Source organism: Amblyraja radiata, chromosome 6, assembly GCF_010909765.2.
Source record: "Amblyraja radiata isolate CabotCenter1 chromosome 6, sAmbRad1.1.pri, whole genome shotgun sequence".
Lineage (NCBI taxonomy): Eukaryota > Metazoa > Chordata > Chondrichthyes > Rajiformes > Rajidae > Amblyraja > Amblyraja radiata.
Window position 1 is genome coordinate 62361627 of NC_045961.1, and position 19183 is coordinate 62380809.

A 19183-nucleotide genomic window follows, 5' to 3' on the forward strand; every position below is an offset into this window, starting at 1 on the left:
GCATCTCTGGAAAGGCCAACATTTACTGCCTATCAATGATTGTCCTTGGGGAGATACTCGTGAGACATCTTCTCCTTTCACCCCTTGTGAAAGTTCTACCACAGAGGGAGGGAATTTAGACCCAGCGATATTGAAAGAATAGTGATTATACTTTCAAGTCAGCAGGCTGCATGACTTGGATAGGAACCAGGTAATATTTTCTGTATGTATCTTTGTCCTCGTAATATCTTTTTCATTCTCTTAAATTGATAATCAATCAGTCACTGATTTCCCAGCCTGGGGTCCACCAAGGGCCTTCAGAGCTTTTAAAAGATCTGTTATATATCTCTTGGCCTTTGTTGCTCTCATAAAAATAGACGAAGTATAAGCTAAGGACAAACTAAGGTTTTAATATACTCTCAAAAATGGTGTTTCAAAATTACACACAACTATCCCAAATGAGAACAAACATTTATCAATTGTATATTAACACTGCTTCTATTTTTTTTTTTTTTTTTATAGATAGGAAGAAAGGAGAAAAAAACGATAAAAAAGAATAGAATAAATTACCAATAATACAACTTTGGAGATAGGTCTGTAGTTTATAAAACATAACCATTCATCTGATGCTGGGTTCAAGCTTCAGTCAGACTTCTGTGCCGGACCAATTTACCCTTTCAGAAAATCAATAAATGGAGACCATATTCTAGCAAATAATTCTTGTTTGTCAATTAAGACAAGTCTAGTTCTTTCCAAATGTATGGTCTCTGACATCTCCATAATCCACATTTTTATTGTGGGGGTTGTTGGATTTTTCCAAAATTTTAATATTAATTTTTTCCCAGTTATTATACTATAATCAAGGAAGTTTCTTAGGCTTGGTGTAAGTTTTAGGCTTTGTTCTGATATTCCTAATATTATTAGTTTTGAGTCGGGATCCAATTGGGTATTAACAACTTCAGAAATTATTCTAAAAATATCCATCCAGAAAATTTTTGATTTTTATACAATTTACAAAAGTATGAGTTAAATTAGCCTCTGAGTATTGACATTTATCACAGATGGGGGAGATATGTGGGAAAATTATATTTAATTTTGTTTTAGAGTCATGCAGCATTTAACGAGCATTGATGTATATGTAGACCTTCGTCCCAAATATCTTTCATTATAGGTTGGTCTAATTCATTTTCCCATGCTTATCTATATAATTCCATCAACGGGACCTCACTATCTAAAAGAGTATTATAAATGTGAGATATTAATTTATCTGTATTAGGATGTTTATTCAAACATTCATAAAGAATCTCTGGCTCTCTAATTCTATATTCTTGTGTATGTGATTTTAAATTATCTCTAAGTTGTAAATATCTAACAAAGTTATTTGAATGTAGCCCATAATTCTGTTGTAACTCCTGAAATAAAAGAAAAATACCTTTCCTATAAAGATGTCCCACCGTTTTAATTCCATAATTTTTCCATTGCATAAAACCTTTATCCAACACAGAGGGTTTAAATGAAGGATTATTTACAATGGGAAGAGAGAGTGATAAATTATCCAATATTAAAGTCTTTTTTAATTGTTTCCAAATTCGTATACCGCTATATATTATAGGATTTTCACTATAGGTTTTTTTATTCAGTTTTGTGGGAGCTAACAGAATACAGCCAATTTCAAAAGGCAAACAATCTTCCTTTTCCATCTTTAACCAGTCTGGTTGCTGATCCATATCTTCCAACCAGAAGTTCATATTTTTAATATTAACTGCCCAAAAGCAAAACAAGAAATTTGGTAAAGCTAATCCTCCATTCGTCTTGGATTTACATAAATGTTTTTACTTATTCTATGGTTCTTATAATCCCAAATAAAACTTGTGACAATAGAATCAACTTTTTAAAAACAATTTTTTGGAAGATATATCGGGATTGATTGAAAGAGGTACAGTAATTGCGGAAGAAAGATCATTTTTATAGCATTAATTCTACCAAACATTGAGATAGGAAGTGTTTTCCAATACTGAATATTCTTATGTAGTTTATTAAGTAAAGGCAGGAAATTTAATTTAAATAAAGAAGTATATTTCTTAGTCACATAAATTCCTAGATATTTACATTTTTTGTTAACTATTTTAAAGGGAGATTGTTGCAATGTATGTAAGTTGAGTTCCGTTATTGGCATAATTTCACTTTTGTTCCAATTAATTCTATATGCCGAAAATGAGCCAAATTGAGATAAGATTTAACAGGTTTGGGATGCTAGTTTCTGGGTTTGTGATATATATTAATACATCATCTGCATATAAAGAAATGTTATTAACTGTATCTTTAGTATTATACCCATATATTTCTGGGTGGGCTCTAACACTTTCTGCCAATGGTTCAATAGCAAGGGCGAATAATAACGGGGATAGCGGGCATCCTTGTCTACAATCTCTAGATAAATTAAATTTAGTTTGGTTTGTCAATATTCTAGCTGTTGGGTTAGTATATAAAAGCTTAACCCATGTGCAGTACTTCTCACCCAGTTGAAAATTTTCCATCACCGAAAATAAATAGGGCCATTCCACCTGATCAAATGCTTTTTCAGTGTCTAGCGAAATGACTGCTAGATCTACATTAGCTATTCTATTTTGAATTGAATGAATGAATGAATGAATGAATGAATGAATGAATGAATGAATGAATGAATGAATGAAAACTTTATTGTCATTCAGATATACACCTAGACACAATGCACCTTGAACAAAATTTTGTTGCATTTGACTCTCCAATCAGGTAAATAGTAAAAGTAAAAGTGCTAGGTGCGTCCATAAAAATGCCTCATGTGCATGGTTCTGTAAAATAAATATATATAAAAAGTTTTTTAAAAAGTGTCGATATTTAAAAAGTTCTAGCCTCGGTTTTGTTGATTGTTCAGTAATCTTATGGCCTGGGGGATGAAGCTGTTGTAGAACCTGGTTGGCCCGCTCTTCATGCTGCGGTACCTCCTCCCAGAGTTAAGCAGTATAAACAGTCCAAATTGTGGGTGTGTGGGGCTCTGGTAATGCCCTTAGTTCTAATCAGACAGCGCTTGTACCCCATGTCCATGATGGAAGGAAGAGAAGTCCCAATGATTTTTTCCGCTGTCCTCACCACTCTCTGAAGGCACTTCCAGTCCGCAGCTGTACAGCTGCCGCACCACGTAGAGATGCAGCTGGTCATGACCGACTCAATTGTGCTTCTGTAGAAAGTGGCGAGGATGGGAGGGTGGAGGTGTAAACTTCTCAACCTGCAGAGGAAGTACAACCGCTGCTGTGCCCGTTTTGCCAGAGATGTAATGTTTGTGGACCAGTTTAAGGTGTCCGTTATATGCACCCCCAGGAACTTGATCCTTTTCACCTGCTCCACTGCTGAGTTGTTGATGCAAAGTGGAGTGTGACTGGGCTGAATTTTCCTTCTGAAATCGACGACAATCTCCTTTATTTTGTTCACATTTAGGAGAAGGTTGTTCCTGCTGCACCAGGAATATATAATATTAAATAATCGTCTCAGATTATAAAATGAAACAGGTTTTGGAATAAAACCTGTTTGTTCAGGGTGTATTAATTTATGAATGACTAAACTTAATCTATGGGCTAGAATTTTAGTACTTATTTTCTGATCAGTGTTTAAGAGAGCAATTGCTCTATATGAACCTGGGTCTTCAAGGTTTGTTTTTGGTATAAGTGTTATTGTTGATTAGTTTAAAGTTTCTGGCATTTTCTGTTGAGTAAAGGCGTAATTATACAATGTCTGAAGATGTAGAGAAATCAAAACATAATTTTTAAAATAAAATTCAGAGCTTAGGCCATCAGGGCCTGCGGCCTTTCCGTTTTTTTAAAGATCTAATATACTCTTCGATGACTTTTACTTATTTCAGCACCTAGTGATTCTCTCTCTCTTTCAGATTTAAACCTGTAAGATTACATTTCTGTAAAAATGATTCCATTCTTGCAGAACGTTCTATCATTTTGGTTGAGTAAAGTGGTTGATAGTATTGTAGAAATCTGTCCTTGGGCAATTTCTCCCATATCTGATCTAATTTTATAAATTGTTTTTTCCCCATCCTGTTTTCGGAGTTGACGATCTAATAGTTTTTGTGGTTTGTCACCGAATTCAAAACGTAATTGTTTGGTATGTTGATAAAGTTTTATGATTTGATCTGAATATATTTGGTTTAACATATTTAAGTGCAGCAATTTTATTGTGTTTTATCATAGAGGGCACAGCCGCATTCTCTATATCTAATTGCCTTATTTCCATTTCCAGTATTTGTTGTTTAGCCCGATTCACTTTATTATGAAAGGCTTGTGAGGAGATTAACGGTCCTCATACAAATGCTTTGAATGTTTCCCAGAGAAGGGAGGCAGATGTTTCAGGGCGGTCATTGGACTCGAAAAACATATTGATCTGTGTAATAAGATATTCGTGACATACTTTTTCATTTAAAATTTGAGGGTTAAGTCTCCATTGTGTCTGCTTCTCAGTCATTCCATTTAGTTTAATCATGAATGTTAAAGGTGCATGATTCAAGATTATAATATTATGATATTTCAAATTGTAGGTAAATGGGATAAGTTTAGAGTCTACTAAAAAGTAGTCTATTCTTGAATAGGTTTTGCATACTGGTGAGTAAAATGAATATTCTCATCCGGAAGGGTTTTCGATTCTCCAGACATCTTTGATGTTGGTAGTATTAATGTATGAATTGAGTAATTCACTTGTCTTGGATTTTAATTTCCTTTGTCTTGATGATCTGTCTAAATAAGAATCTAATGTACAATTTAAATCTCCACCAATTATTAAATTATGTTGTGTAAATTCCGGGATAGTATTGAGTATTTTCTGAAAAACAAAGGGCTGTCAAAATTTGGTCAAAAAACATTAAGAAGAATCACTTTAAAAAAATATAACTCACCCACTAATATAATATATCTACCGTCGATATCCGCTATAGTTGATATATGTTTAAAAGGTATACCTTTACGGATTAGAATTGCAACCCCTCTAGACTTATGAGAGAATGAGGAGTGATACATTTTGGCAATCCATTTTGCTTTCAGTCTATGTTGCGCTTCCTTTTTAAGGTGAGGTTCTTGAAGAAATATTATATCTGCTTTGAGTGATTTTAAATGTGCTAATACTTTACCTCTCTTGTTTCTGCTGTTTCTAACTTGCTTAAAAAATACTATGAAATTAATGCCGCACAGATGACTACATTAGTGTGATCATCTATTGAACTTCTTGTATGCATGTTGTGCGTGCAGAAGGATGGGGTTAGGAGTGAGAAATAGATCAATCATGATCTATTTCTGGTGGAGTAGGCTTGATGGGCCTTCTGCTCCTTATGAACTTATGTACAAGACATTACATGCAAGCAATATAATTGATGGCCTTTAAGGCTGTTATACATGCAAATTGGTTGTAATTACGGGAATTAGTTTAAAGTACAATTCTTACCTTTGTGATGTACAACTCTGGAATTCATTGAAACAGCTCTCTGTTGGAACTGTGGAGAACCTGATAGAAAATTGATTGTGGAGTGAGCATTCCTATTCTTTGATGCTGGCTGTTGAATGGAAGAACTGAAGGCCCCCAAATAAATTGGTGTGGTCAATGGAGCTCAACCAAGAAAAGTGAAAGACTCATTTGAAAACTGCTTAGAAATCTGACCAATCATTTCATCAGTAAGGAATTCATCTTTGCCTTCCTTAAGGGCAGCACAGTAGCACAGCTGGTAGAGCAGCTGCATCGCAGGGCCAGATATCCGGGTTCAATCCTGACCCTGGGTGTTGTCTGAGTGAAGTATGCGTGTTCTCTCGTGTGAGTTTCCTCTGGCTTCTTCAGTTTCATTCCACATCAGGTTAATTAGCCTCTGTAAATTGCCCCTGGTGTGTAGGGACTGGATGAGAAAGCCAGATAAAAAAGAACTATTGTGTCAGGTGATCAATGGTCGGTGTAGATTTGATGGACCTATTTCCATGCTATCTCTAAACTAAACTAAGAGAGTCCCAAACAACTGTCCCGAGTTGGTCTATCCCCTTAAGGACTTCTCTACTGTGTTTTTTATCCAGAAAGGCAATGATGCCATGTTGGTATGTGGTTTTGTGTTGCGACAATAGGATAATCCTGCAAAACTACATTTATTGCAGGTAGTCCTCACTCCACCAAACCGGTGGACGGAGTGACACTGCATAAATAGTATTAGACTAAGTGGGACCAGGTGGGTGGCGGGGGGGGGGGGGGGAGGGGAGCGTTCTGCACTCACTCCATTCCCCCTCAACCCCCTCCCCTCGCCATCCACTCTTCGCGGCTCTCCGGCGGCGCTGCCATTCCCACCCCTTGAGTTCCCACTGTGACATAGAACATGCAGGTATTACTGCGCAGGCACAGCTGATGGGCACGGCAAGTGAAAAAGGGATTTATTAAAGCTTTAATTGTGAATTACAAAACATAACAACAATTTAAACGTTAAAGATGATATTTATTCAGTCCATTCTTTCTTGTTGCGTCTCTTGTTGCGTTCTGCAGTCAGGGGAGGGGGACAGCTTAAGGCGGGGGCTGTCGTGGGCCGGTGGGGGAGCGTCCTGCAGCCGGAGGAGGGGCATGGCTTCAGGCGTGGGCTGTCAGGGGCTGGTGGGGGAGGGAGGAGCGTCCTGCAGCCGGGGGAGGGGGACGGCTTCTGGCGGGGCCTGTTGGGGGCTGGTTGGGAGAGGGGCGAGCGCTGCCGTGGCCTACCACTGCCGTGGCCTACCACTTCCAGGGAGGGGTAGCGTCCTGCAGTTGGGGACTGGACGGCTTCAGGTGGGGAGGGAGCGTCCTGCAGCCAGAGGAGGGGCACGGCTTCAGGTTGGGGCTGTCGGGAGGCGGTGGGCTGGGGAGAGCGTCCTGCAGCCAGGGGAGGGGATGGCTTCAGGCGAGGGCTGTTGGGGGCCAGTGGGGGACGGCTTCAGGCTGGGGCTGTCGAGGGCCGGTGGTGGGGTGGGAGCGTCCTACAAGCGGGGAAAGGGGAAGGCTTCAGGTCGGGGTGGTCGGGGGCCAGTGGGGGTGGGAGTAGCGAACTGCAGCCGGCGGAGGGGGACAGCTTCAGGCAGGGGCTGTTGAGGGCCAGTGGGGGAGGAAGAATCCTGCAGCTGGGGAGAGCGATGGCTTCAGGCGGAGACAGTCAGGAGTCGTGGGGGGGAACATCCTGCAGCCGGGGAATGGGGACGGCTTCAGGTGGGGGCTGTCGGGGGCCAGTGGGGGGAGGGGGGGGCATTCTGGAGCACTAGTTTGGGTGTTGTGGGCCGAAGGAACAGTTTCCAGAGGGCTAATATGGACATTGTGGGCCGAATGGATTATTGGACTTGCAGTTCAGTCAGTCACGGCTGGTGGGCTGGGAGTTCAGTCACTCACGGCTAGTGGGCTAACAGTTCAGACACTCACAGCTGGTGGGCTGGCAGTTAAGTCACTCACGGCTGCTGGGCTGGCAGTTCAGTCACTCACGGCTGGCGGGCTGGCAGTTTAGTCACTCATGGCTGGTGGGCTGGCAGTTCACTTGCTCAAGGCTGGTGGAATGGCAGTTCACTCGCTCATGGCTGGTGGGCTGGCAGTCCAGTCACTCACGACTGGTGGGCTGGCAATTCACTCCGTCACTGCTGGTGGGCTGGCATTTCACTCAGTCACAGCTGGTGGGCTGGCAGTTCACTCAGTTGCAGCTGGTGGGCTGGTAGTTCACTCAGTCATGGCTGGTGGGCTGGCAGTTCACTCAGTCATGGCTGGTGGGCTGGCAGTTCACAGTCACGGCTGGTGGCTGGCAGTTCACTCACTCATGGCTGGTGGGCTGTCAGTTCAGTCACCCATGGCTGGTGGGCTGGCAGTTCACTCACTCGCAGCTGGTGGTCTGGCAGTTCAGTCACTCATGGCTGGTGGGCTGGCAGCTCACTCACTCACGGCTGGTGGGCAGGCAGCTCAGTCACTCACGGCTGGTGGGCTGGCAGTTCACTCACTCACGCGAGAGTAGGACTTCCTGAGTGAGCGGGACTTCAGCTGGGGACGGGACTTCCAGAATGAGCGTGACCTCTTGACTAAGCATGGCGCAGACTCACAGTTCAGTTCACTCACAGCGCAGACTCGCAACTCAGTTCAATCAGCACGGCGCAGACACACAGCTCGGTTCAAACAGCACGACGCAGACTTACAGTTCAGTTCACTAATGGCGTAGACTTACAGTTCAGTTCACTCACGGCGCAGACTCACAGCTCAGTTCAATCAGCACGGTGCAGACTCACAGCTCATTTCAAACAGAACGGCGCAGACTTACAGTTCAGTTCACTAATGGCATAGACTTACAGTTCAGTTCACTCACAGCGCAGACTCACAGCTCAGTTCAATCAGCACGGCGCATACTCACAGCTCAGTTCAAACAGCATGGCGCAGACTTACATTTCAGTTCAAACAGCATAGCGCAGACTTACATTTCAGTTCACTCATGGCGTAGACTCAGTTCTGGACTCAACTCTCACTCACTGTCTTCCGGGGTGGCTGACTCACGTCCGGCCTCCGGGGCTTTATTCTCCTGGCCCCCGGAAGGGGCGTTACCTTCATCATGGCGACTGACAGGCGAGAAGACCAATCTGCTGATCTCATGATTTTTTATACAATCATAACTCTTTTTATTATTTCACCGATCAGAAAAAAACCTTGGGGCGCTTGGAGCGGAGGAGGACGGTGAATAAGATCGCGGTAAAAGTCATAGCGATATAGGGTAGCGCTTTTGCTAAAATGTATTTACAAAATAGGCCGGAAGTGGTCAAGATGAGACTTTTAGTAATAGTATAGATAGATATCAGATGGTACATTATTCTTTTTAAAATACATACTCATATATTGTATACTAATTTCACTTAAAAGTTAACAAAACTCTCTCGAATAATTTATTGTCAAATACCTATTTTTGTAAATATGAAATGATACAAATCAATTAATATTCAAAAAAACATAATAAAAGACAAGAATGTAAGGAATAGAAACAGGAGCCGGAGTAGGCTAATTAAACCTTGAATCTGTTGTATCATTCAATAAGATCACAGCTGATCAAATCTTGGCCTACCCATCACTTTCCCTTGTTCTTACCATACTCTTATCCTGGTCCTTTGTTACTTTAAATATCCATCAATCTCTGTCTTGATAAATTCAATGCTCCCCCTCCATAGCTTTGTGAGGTAGAGAATTGGAAATGTTCACATCATTCAAGAAATAAATCCTTCTATTCTCCATTTGAAATGGGTGATCCCTTATTCTGAATCTGCTCCTCATTTTAGATACTCCACCTGGGGAAAACTGCTGTCAGCATTTAACTTGTGTTTCAATAAAATCACATTTAATTCATCAATTATTTTATTTGTTCATTGCCTCCAATTTTGACAGCACCAATGATTCTAATGTTTTACTTTCCCACTAGGCTTCCTATAATCCCAATTCTCACATCCTGTACAATGATTATTATTTTAAAACACATAATTAGAAATGTGCACAAAATTAATTATTAAATTTATCAATTCAAAATCTTGCTGGAAGCTCCCTCATTAACAGAGGAGGCCTAAAAACAGCTTGACCCATGTCCAGAGTAATATCAGTACTTTTAAATGATTGGCAATCTTAAAACCCTAAAGGAGATACTGATATCACTGGAAGCCTTTTTCAAATCTCCTAATCAATATATTTATTACAATACTCCCAGCTGTCATTTCAAATAACCACCAATTAAAACTGAAATGCTAACCAAAAAACCTGCATATACGTGTTTGTCTTTTATCTCTTCCCTTTCTTTCATCCGGCGACCTAAACAGGAAACAGTTCAAATGAAGGCTCTAAGACCTGAATCATTAACTCTGTTTCTCTTTCTACAGATGATGCTTGACTTGCTGAGTACTTCCAGCTTTTTTTTAGTTTGTATCCCACAAGTAACCCCTTTCACGTTTTTAATATTGTGGCGATTTGGATACATTTAGTTCCCACAGTGTTCTACAAGTTACGAATAAAATAATCCATGATGACCAGCAATGAGACTTGCGGATGTGAGCTGCCAGGATATAGTGATGCTCGGATGTCTGCAAAGCTTGTATTTTTTTTTCAGGGAGGTGAGGTTACCTTATGAGTGTATTATCAGTGTGTGACTAATAGTAATGTAGATGGATACATTTGCTCTGACTTACCTTGACCCCCTTTGTGGAGTCACTCTACCACTCTTTGTATTTTGTGGTGCATTTTCAGACAGCATTGATAGGATTGACTGGCAATGCCACTTCCAATAGCATGGCTGTACTGTCTGCCTGTGAGCTTACTTATCCTCACTGGCATTGTAATTCTCCTGCTCTCGTATTTGCCAAAAATACCTCCTAAAACTCTGATCGCTCTTTGCAGCTGTAAAAGCTGGAGTGCTGATTCTCCATCCTTGATTTGACAACTTGCGTTCTAAATAATTTATATTTAGTTCATTACTAAAATGCTGACCAAGAATTTTGAGAGTAAGAGGATTGAGGGTGATAGTGTTTCTCACCAGAGGTGATTGTGAATATGAAAAACTGTGAAAAGCTATAGTGATTTTTTTGAAGAAGTGGACAGTTGATCAGACAAAGGTAAACTCCAGATTTACATTCTTTCCCAACTGACTTCAAAATAAATCAATGCCTGCCTAAGCAGCTCCTGCACTAATCAAGTCTCATTATATCTGGTAAATGGACTCTCTGCCAAATGAGGCTTGGCAGAAAGGCCGTTCTCCAGATATAATGAGACTACGATGTATTACAGCATGACAAAAGCTAAAAAGACATTTTAAGGTGCTCAATTATAAACCAATTTCTTTAGGGATTATCGATTGTGTGATTGAAATTCATGGTATAAAATGCTTATGAACCATTTTCTTAGACAGTTGTGTGTGTTAGTATATTGAAAGATGAATAAAATGGAAGAGTTAAGAAAATAATAGCTCAATTGAGCCTCAATTTTCTATGCATTGGTGTTTGAGACGAATTCAACATTAGCAAGATATATTTTCATATGCCGTTACTTTGCACTTGAAATACCATTTGACATTAATGATAACAAGGCAATTAAAAATATACTGTACGTAAAAGAATACCAATTACATCAGCCTTGTTTGAAAGGTAAAATATAACCTTCCTTATTTAATGTGTTTTTTTTGCTAGCTCTTATAAAACTAATAAACTCAGTTGATGGAAGTTGCTTCTTACATTGTGAATGATAAAGCGGATTCCAGATTAAACCTGACGATCTTCTAAGTTTTTAATTAAACAATGACACCTAAGGAAATTACATCAGTAAAATCGATTTAGCAATCTTACGGAAAATTTGAAAGATAGCAAAATAGTCTACTGATACAGTGGAGATTGGCATTAGACTGAACAGTGGTGTTAGCATAATTTTGGATTTGGCCCATGCTTATGGAAAACAGGTAATATCTATGAATTATAATGATGTATATGTAAATTAAAAGGATGAAGGAAATATTAGAATTAAGAACTGGATTCTGCTGGCATTCTCTAGAATGTTATTGTGCTGATGACAATTTATAATTTGGTGAACATTTTGTTGTTTGATTTAATTTGCATTTTCTGTTTGCTGTTTCCTTTACACAATCTGCTGAAAACAGTGAAATTGCAAACATAGAAACATCGAAAATATGTGCAGGAGGAGGCCATTCGCCCTTCGAGCCAGCACCGCCATTCATTGTGATCATGGCTGAACGTCCCCAATCAATATCCCGTGCTTGCCTTCTCCCCATATCCCTTAATTCCACTTGCCCCTCGAGCTCTATCTAACTCTCTCTTAAATCCATCCAGTGATTTGGCCTCCACTGGCCTCTGTGGCAGGGAATTCCACAAATTCACAACTCTCTGGGTGAAAAAGCTTTTTCTCACCTCAGTCTTAAATGGCCTCACCGAAGACTGTGGCCCGTGGTTCTGGTCTCGTCCAACATTGGGAACATTTTTCCTGCATCTAGCTAGACCAGTCCTTTTATAATTGTATATGTTTCTATAAGATATCCCCTCATCCTTCTAAACTCCAGTGAATACAAGCCTACTTTTCAATCTTTCCTCATATGACAGTCCCGCCATCCCAGGGATCAATCTCGTGTACCTACGCTGCACTGCCTCAATCACAAGGATGTCCTTCCTCAAATTAGGTGACCAAAACTGTACACAATACTCCAGATGTGGTCTTACCAGAGCTCTATACAACTGCAGAAGAACTTCTTTACTCCTATACTGAAATCTTCTTGTTATGAATGCCAACATTCATTGCGTTCTCAGGAAGTAGAGGCGCTGATGAGCTTTTTTGATAATTGCGTTCGTGTTCTCGGACCAGGAAAGATCTTCACAGATGTGCACCCCCAGGAATTTGAAGTTCTTGACCCTTTCAACCATCGCCCCATTTATATCAACGGGTCGATGGTTGAAAGGGTCAAGAACTTCAAATTCCTGGGGGTGCACATCTCTGAAGATCTTTCCTGGTCCGAGAACACGAACGCAATTATCAAAAAAGCTCATCAGCGCCTCTACTTCCTGAGAAGATTACGGAGAGTCGGATTGTCAAGGAAGACTCTCTCTAACTTCTACAGGTGCACAGTCGAGAGCATGCTGACCGGTTGCATCGTGGCTTGGTTCGGAAATTTGAGCGCCCTGGAGAGGAAAAGATTACAAAAAGTAGTAAACACTGCCCAGTCCATCATCGGCTCTGACCTTCCTTCCATCGAGGGGATTTATCACAGTCGCTGACTCAAAAAGGCTGGCAGTATCATCAAAGACCCACACCATCCTGGCCACACACTGATCTCCCTGCTACCTTCAGGTAGAAGGTACAGGAGCCTGAAGACTGCAACAACCAGGTTCAGGAATAGCTACTTCCCCTCAGCCATCAGGTTATTAAACCTGGCTCGGACAAAACTCTGATTATTAGCAACCACTTTCTGTTATTTGCACTACCAGTTTATTTATTCATGTGTGTATATATTTATATCATGGTATATGGACACATTTATCTGTTTTGTAGTAAATGCCTACTATTTTCTGTGTGCTTAAGCAAAGCAAGAATTTCATTGTCCTATACAGGGACACATGACAATAAACTCACTTGAACTTGAACTTGAACATTCCATTAGCTTTCTTCACTGCCTGCTGTACCTGCACACCAACTTTCAGTGACTGGTGTACAAGGACACCCAGGTTTCGCTTACCCTTACCTAACCTAACCCCATTGAGATAATTATCTGCCCCCTTAATTTTGCCGCCAAAGTGGATAACCTCACATTTATCTGTATTATACTGCATCTGTCACGCTTCTGCCCACTCACTCAACCTGTCCAGGTCACCCTGCAACCTCCTAACATCCTCTTCACAGTTCACTCTGCCACCCATTTCACAAACCTCATCAGATGTTGGCTTTATTGTTTCTGAAGCCACCAGCATTCATTGTCCTTGTGCTCTATAACTTGTTGTAGAACACAACCTTGTTACATAACTAGATGGTATAGAACTCATTTTCAGAATTCACAAATTTATTACTAAACAATATTGTAATGCTCCCTTTGAATGACCCACACATCCACAAAGTTATCTCAGTATTATAAATGTAATGGTCATAGATTGGTTGAATGCTATGTTTCTGTCAATTTCCACTGGATAACATTATCTAGGGTTGCAGAGGGGCACTGAGGCTTTCTATGTAATTATCATACCTTTATTTTTCCTTGAGTAATTGGGTTAATGGCATAACTCAGGTTACAACATCCAGCTCTGCCATACTTGCTGCTGGATGCCAGAAATGTCAACTCGCTACAAATAATGGTACAAGATGTGCCTGTCCTTTTGGAAGGTCATGATGTATACTATGCTCATCTAGGTTGCAATGGTTGAAGTGTAGACAGATTGTGACATCAGTCAACATGCTGCGCTAATTTGAATCCAGAGTTGCCAAAGTGGATTTCAACAATTTGCCTAACGCCAATCACTCAACGTACAGAGCGAACCCAAAGTTAACAGCAGAAAGAGCACCAGACCACATTATTGGGGATCATTATATTGTAAACTGGAGTAGTTTACAGATTAATCATTTGCTTGGGACAATAATAATGATCTCTGTTAAAGGATTTTGGCAAAGGAAGCACTAGCACCTTGTCCTAATCCCATATCACAATGAAATTCATATCCATTGTGACCGGTGATAATTCCATAAGTAGAGTGCAATGATGTGGAGAATGAGCAGTACAGCTGGATAGAAAGTCATAGAGTGATACAGTGTGGAAACAGGCCCTTCGACCCAATTTACCCACACCGGCCAACATGTCCCAGCTACTCTAATCCCACCTGCCCGCGTTTGGTCCATATACCTCTAAACCTGTCCTATCATGTACCTGTCTAACAATTTCTTAAATGTTGGGACACTCCCTGCCTCAACTACCTCCTCTGGCAAGTACAGGCCCAGGGCCATGAGGCGCTCTTCATATCTTAACCCAATCATCTCTGGGATCATTCTCGTAAACTTCCTCTGGACCCTCACTAAGATCAGCCCATCTTGCCTCAGATAGGGAGCCCAAAACTGCTCAGAATATTCCAATTGCGACCTCACCAGATGCTTATAAAGCCTCAGCATTACATCTTTGCTTTTACAGTCTAGTGCCCAAGAAATGAACATTAGCACTGCATTTGCCTTCCTTACCGCTGCCTCAAACTACAAAGTAACTTTTTGGGAATTCTACACCATCACTCTAAAATCCCGTTGCACCCCTGATTTCTGAATCCTCTCCCCATTATTTTCATTCTACCAAAGTGCATCACCGTACACATTGCTATGCTGTATTCCACTTGCCACTTCTTTTCCCAGTCTCCCAACCTGTCCAAGTCCTTCTGAAGCCTCTCTGCTTCCACTACCTGCCCCTCCACCTATCTTTGCATGATCCGCAAACTTGGCCACAAAGTCATCAATTCAATCATCCAGATCATTAACATATAACGTGAAAAGAAGTGAACCCAACATCGATCCCCGCGGAACTACTTTAGGCATCGCCAGTTAAAAAGAAAAGGCCCCATTTATTCTGACTCTTTGACTTCTGCCAGTCAGCTAAACTTCTATTCATGCGCGTACACTGCCTCTAATACTACTGTTTAGCAGCCTCATGGGTGGCACTTTATCAAAGGCCTTCTCAAAATCCAAAGAAACACCATTCACTGGTTCCGCATTTTGTTTTTTCAAAAATCTCCAAACGGTTTGTCATGGAGTCATAAAGTCATACAGCGTGGAAACAGGCCATTCGACCCAACTTGCCCATGCCGACCAAAATGCTCCAACTACATTAGTCCCACCTGCCTGCGTTTAAACCTAAACCTAACCTATCTATGTTCCTGTCTAAATGTTTCATAAATGTTGCAATTGTGCCTGCCTTTACCACCTCCTCTGGCAGCTTGTTCCATACACCCCCCACCCTTTATGTAAAAAGTTACCCTTTAGGTTCCTATTAAATATTTCCCTCCCTCATCTTTAACCTATGTCCTCTGGTTCACGATTCCCCTACTCTGGGAGAAAGACTAAGCATTTACACAACCTATTGCTCTCATGATTTTGTACACCTCCATAAGGTCACCCTTACCCTCCTGCGCTCCAAGGAATGAAGATTAAGCCTGCTCAACCTCTCCCTAGCCCTTGAGTCCTGGCAAGATCCCCATAAATCTTCTCTGGACACATTCCAGCTTAACAACATATTTCCTATAACATGGTGACTAGAACTGAACCCAACACTGTAAAATAACCTTCCAACTTATCTACCTGTGATGCCAGTTTCAAGGAACTGCACTCTGAGGTCACTCTGCTCTACAAAACTCACCAGAGCCCTTCCATTTACTGTGTTGGCCCTATCCTTGTTAGACTTTCAAAATACAACTCCTCACATTTCTCTGTATTAAATTCCAGCAACCATTCCTCAGACCACCTGCCCAACCGATCAAGATCCTGCTACAATTTTTGATAACCTTCTTTGCTATCTACAATACCACCCAATTTAGTGTCATCTGCAAACTTACTAATCATGCCTTGTATGTTCTCATCCAAATCATTGATACAGGTGACAAACAGCAATGGGCCCAGCAATGAACCTTGAGGCATAACACTGGTCACAGGCCCCCAGTCCAAAAAACAGTCTTCCACCATCACCCTCTGCTTCCTTCCATGAAGCCAATTTTCTATCCATTCAGCTATCCCTCTTTGGCGCTCTCTTTAATCAGGCAAGATCTCCCCTTATCAAAACCATGATGATTTTGGCCAATTTTATTATGTGTTGCCAAGTACCCTGAAACCACATCCTTAATAATGGACTGTAAAATGCTACCAACAGTAGGTCAGACTATCAGGGCGGCCACGGTGGTGCAGCGGTAGAGTTGCTGCTATACAGCGAATGCAGTGCCGGAGACCTAGGTTTGATACTGACTACGGGTGCTGTATGCACGGAGTTTGTACTTTCTCCCCGTGATCTGCGTGGGTTTTCTCCGAGATCTTCGGTTTCCTCTCACGTACAGGTTTGTAGGTAAATTGGCTTGGTAAATGTTAAAAATGTCCCTAGTGGGTGTTAATGTGCGGGGATCGTTTGTCGACCCAGACCCGGTGGGCCGAAGGGCCTGTTTCCGCGCAGTATCTCTAAAACTAAAAAAAAAAAAGAAAAACTAAAACTAACTGGCCTATAATTTATTTTCTTTTGTCTTGATAAATTGGATAGTTATATGGATGGGAAAGGAATGGAGGGTTATGGCCTGAGCGCAGGTATATGGGACTAGGGGAGATTATGTGTTCGGCACGGAATAGAAGGGTCGAGATGGCCTGTTTCCGTGCTGTAATTGTTATATGGTTATATGGTTATATGGTTGATCCTTCCTTAAACAATATAGTTATGGGCTTGTCCCACTTACGCGACTTTTTCGGCGACTGCCGGCACCCGTCATAGGTCGTTGCAGGTCGCCGAAAATTTTCAACATGTTGAAAATCCAGCGGCGACCAGAACAAGGTATGACTCTTTGGGCTACTACTCACGGCCATACAGGCTTCACCCTGTGACATGTTGCCAGGGTGTCGCTTGTATGGTCGTAAGTAGTCTCCTCAGTCGCCCAAAGAGTCATAGCGTCTTTCTGGTCGCCGCAGGATTTTCAACATGTTGAACATTTTCGGCGACCTGCAACGACCTATGACGGGTGCCGACAGTCGCCATAAAAGTGGTGTAAGTGGGACAGGCCCATTACATTTGTGATTTTCTGGTCTTCTGGAACCATTCTTGAAAGATCACTACGAATGTCTCCACAATCTAGTGGGCTAGTGAGCTTGACCACAAGCTGCTCTAAGAAGCTATCTCATAAGAGAAGGACACAGAGCAAATGTCTGTTATCACCAAAGATGTTCAGGGATCAATTGGCCTCTGTGCAGTAACTGAGGAACAATCCCTTGGGAAATTCTGCTGTCATGGAGTATGATCATATTTATGCAGTCTGCGGCTATTTGAATACCTCAACAACTTATCAGATTGGTGCAGGGAAGAGAGTCATACTGTACAGTACAGAAACTGACCCTTATGCCCAACTGTGCCCACGCCAACCATCAAGATCCCATCCTACATTAATTCCATATTATTCTCCCTAAATTCCCCTCAACTCTTCCCAGATTCTACCACCCATTTATAGAATGAGCTTCAAGTTTCTAAGAGTAAATATCACTAGCAACTTATCCTGGACTAGTCATATTGGAGCAATGGCCAAGAAAGCACACCAACACCTTTACTTCCTTAGAATGATTTAGACAAGTCCCCAACAACTCTCACCAACTTCTACAGATATACCGTAGAAATAATTTTTTCGGGATGCATACAGCATGGTTTGGGAACAGCACCAACCAAGACTAGAAGAAATTGGAGAGAATTATGGACGCAGCCCAGATCATCATACAAATCATCTGCCTTTCATTGACTACAGCTCAACTAAACTAAACTGGCATATCTCTGGGATGTGGTCGAAAACTGAAGCACTTAGATGAATCCCATGTTGTCACAGGGAGAACAGGTAAACTCCTCACTTCTCCCATTTACAACCCCGTCCAGCCCTCGATTTCTCCCACATATAATCCATACACAACACACTCAAGCACATGCGCACGTGCACACACTCACACTCACACTCACAAACACACACGCACACTTGCACACACTCGCACAATGTTAATTTGTGTTTATTGTGTGTTTTGTTATTTATTATTATATGTATGACTGCAGGCAACGAAATTTCGTTCAGACCGAAAGGTCTGAATGACAATAAAGGAATCCAATCCAATCCAATCCAATCCAACACATACTTGCACACACACACACACAAACTCACAAACACACACACACACACACACACACACACCAAACCGTTTCTGATTCCATCTGCCATTCACCTCTTCCCTAATGGTTCCCATTATCGCCTTACTTATTTATGAGATTTCAGCATGGGTAGCTTTTGGGTTCCTGTTCATCATCTTCCTTGCTGTATCTACTTTTTCCCTTCCCTTGCTCACACCTGGCCCTATCTGCATCTCCTATTTTGTCTGCATCCATCTATGATCTATCCACCCTTTCTTGGCTTGACATGCTAATCATTTTTTATTCTCCCCCCCCCCCCCACATCTTTATCCACCAGTCCCTCTGGCTCCTACCAACCACTCCTCTCTTTAGAACTACTGCCATCTGAAGAAAGGTCTCAACCTGAAACATCACCCATTCCTTCTCTACAGAGATGCTGCATGTCCCGCTGAGTTACTCCAGCATTTTGTGTCTATCTTCGGTTTAAACCAGCTTCTGCAGTTCTTTCCTACACACTCCCCTCTTTATGCTGGCTATCTCCCCTCTCTACTCTTAGTCCTGATACAGAACTTTGACCCAACACATTAGCAACTTATTTCCCCCAACAGATGCTGCTCAACCCACTGAGTTCCTCTAGCAAATTGTTTATTGCTGCACACAGATAGTGTTGGAAGTCCGCATTGAACTCAGTTCACTGGAGTTGTGAAACAGCAGGTCTACTAGCTGCGATAGCCAAATCTGATATAGTGACATCTTCAAACATTCAGCTTTATGCACACCACTGAATTGGGGAGTGCACAAGCATGTTCTCTTATG

The 19183-nt window shown here is 41.6% G+C and overlaps 1 long non-coding RNA gene across 1 annotated transcript; it reads right to left on the reverse strand.

The window, feature by feature from the left end:
* Positions 1 to 1202: 1202 nt before the first annotated feature.
* LOC116974006 lies at positions 1203 to 13395 on the reverse strand. Its single transcript, XR_004412247.1, has 4 exons — positions 13383 to 13395; positions 12265 to 12273; positions 3355 to 3357; positions 1203 to 1306 (listed from the first exon to the last, which is right to left on the reverse strand). It is a non-coding gene; the product is annotated as an uncharacterized LOC116974006 (long non-coding RNA).
* Positions 13396 to 19183: the final 5788 nt, after the last annotated feature.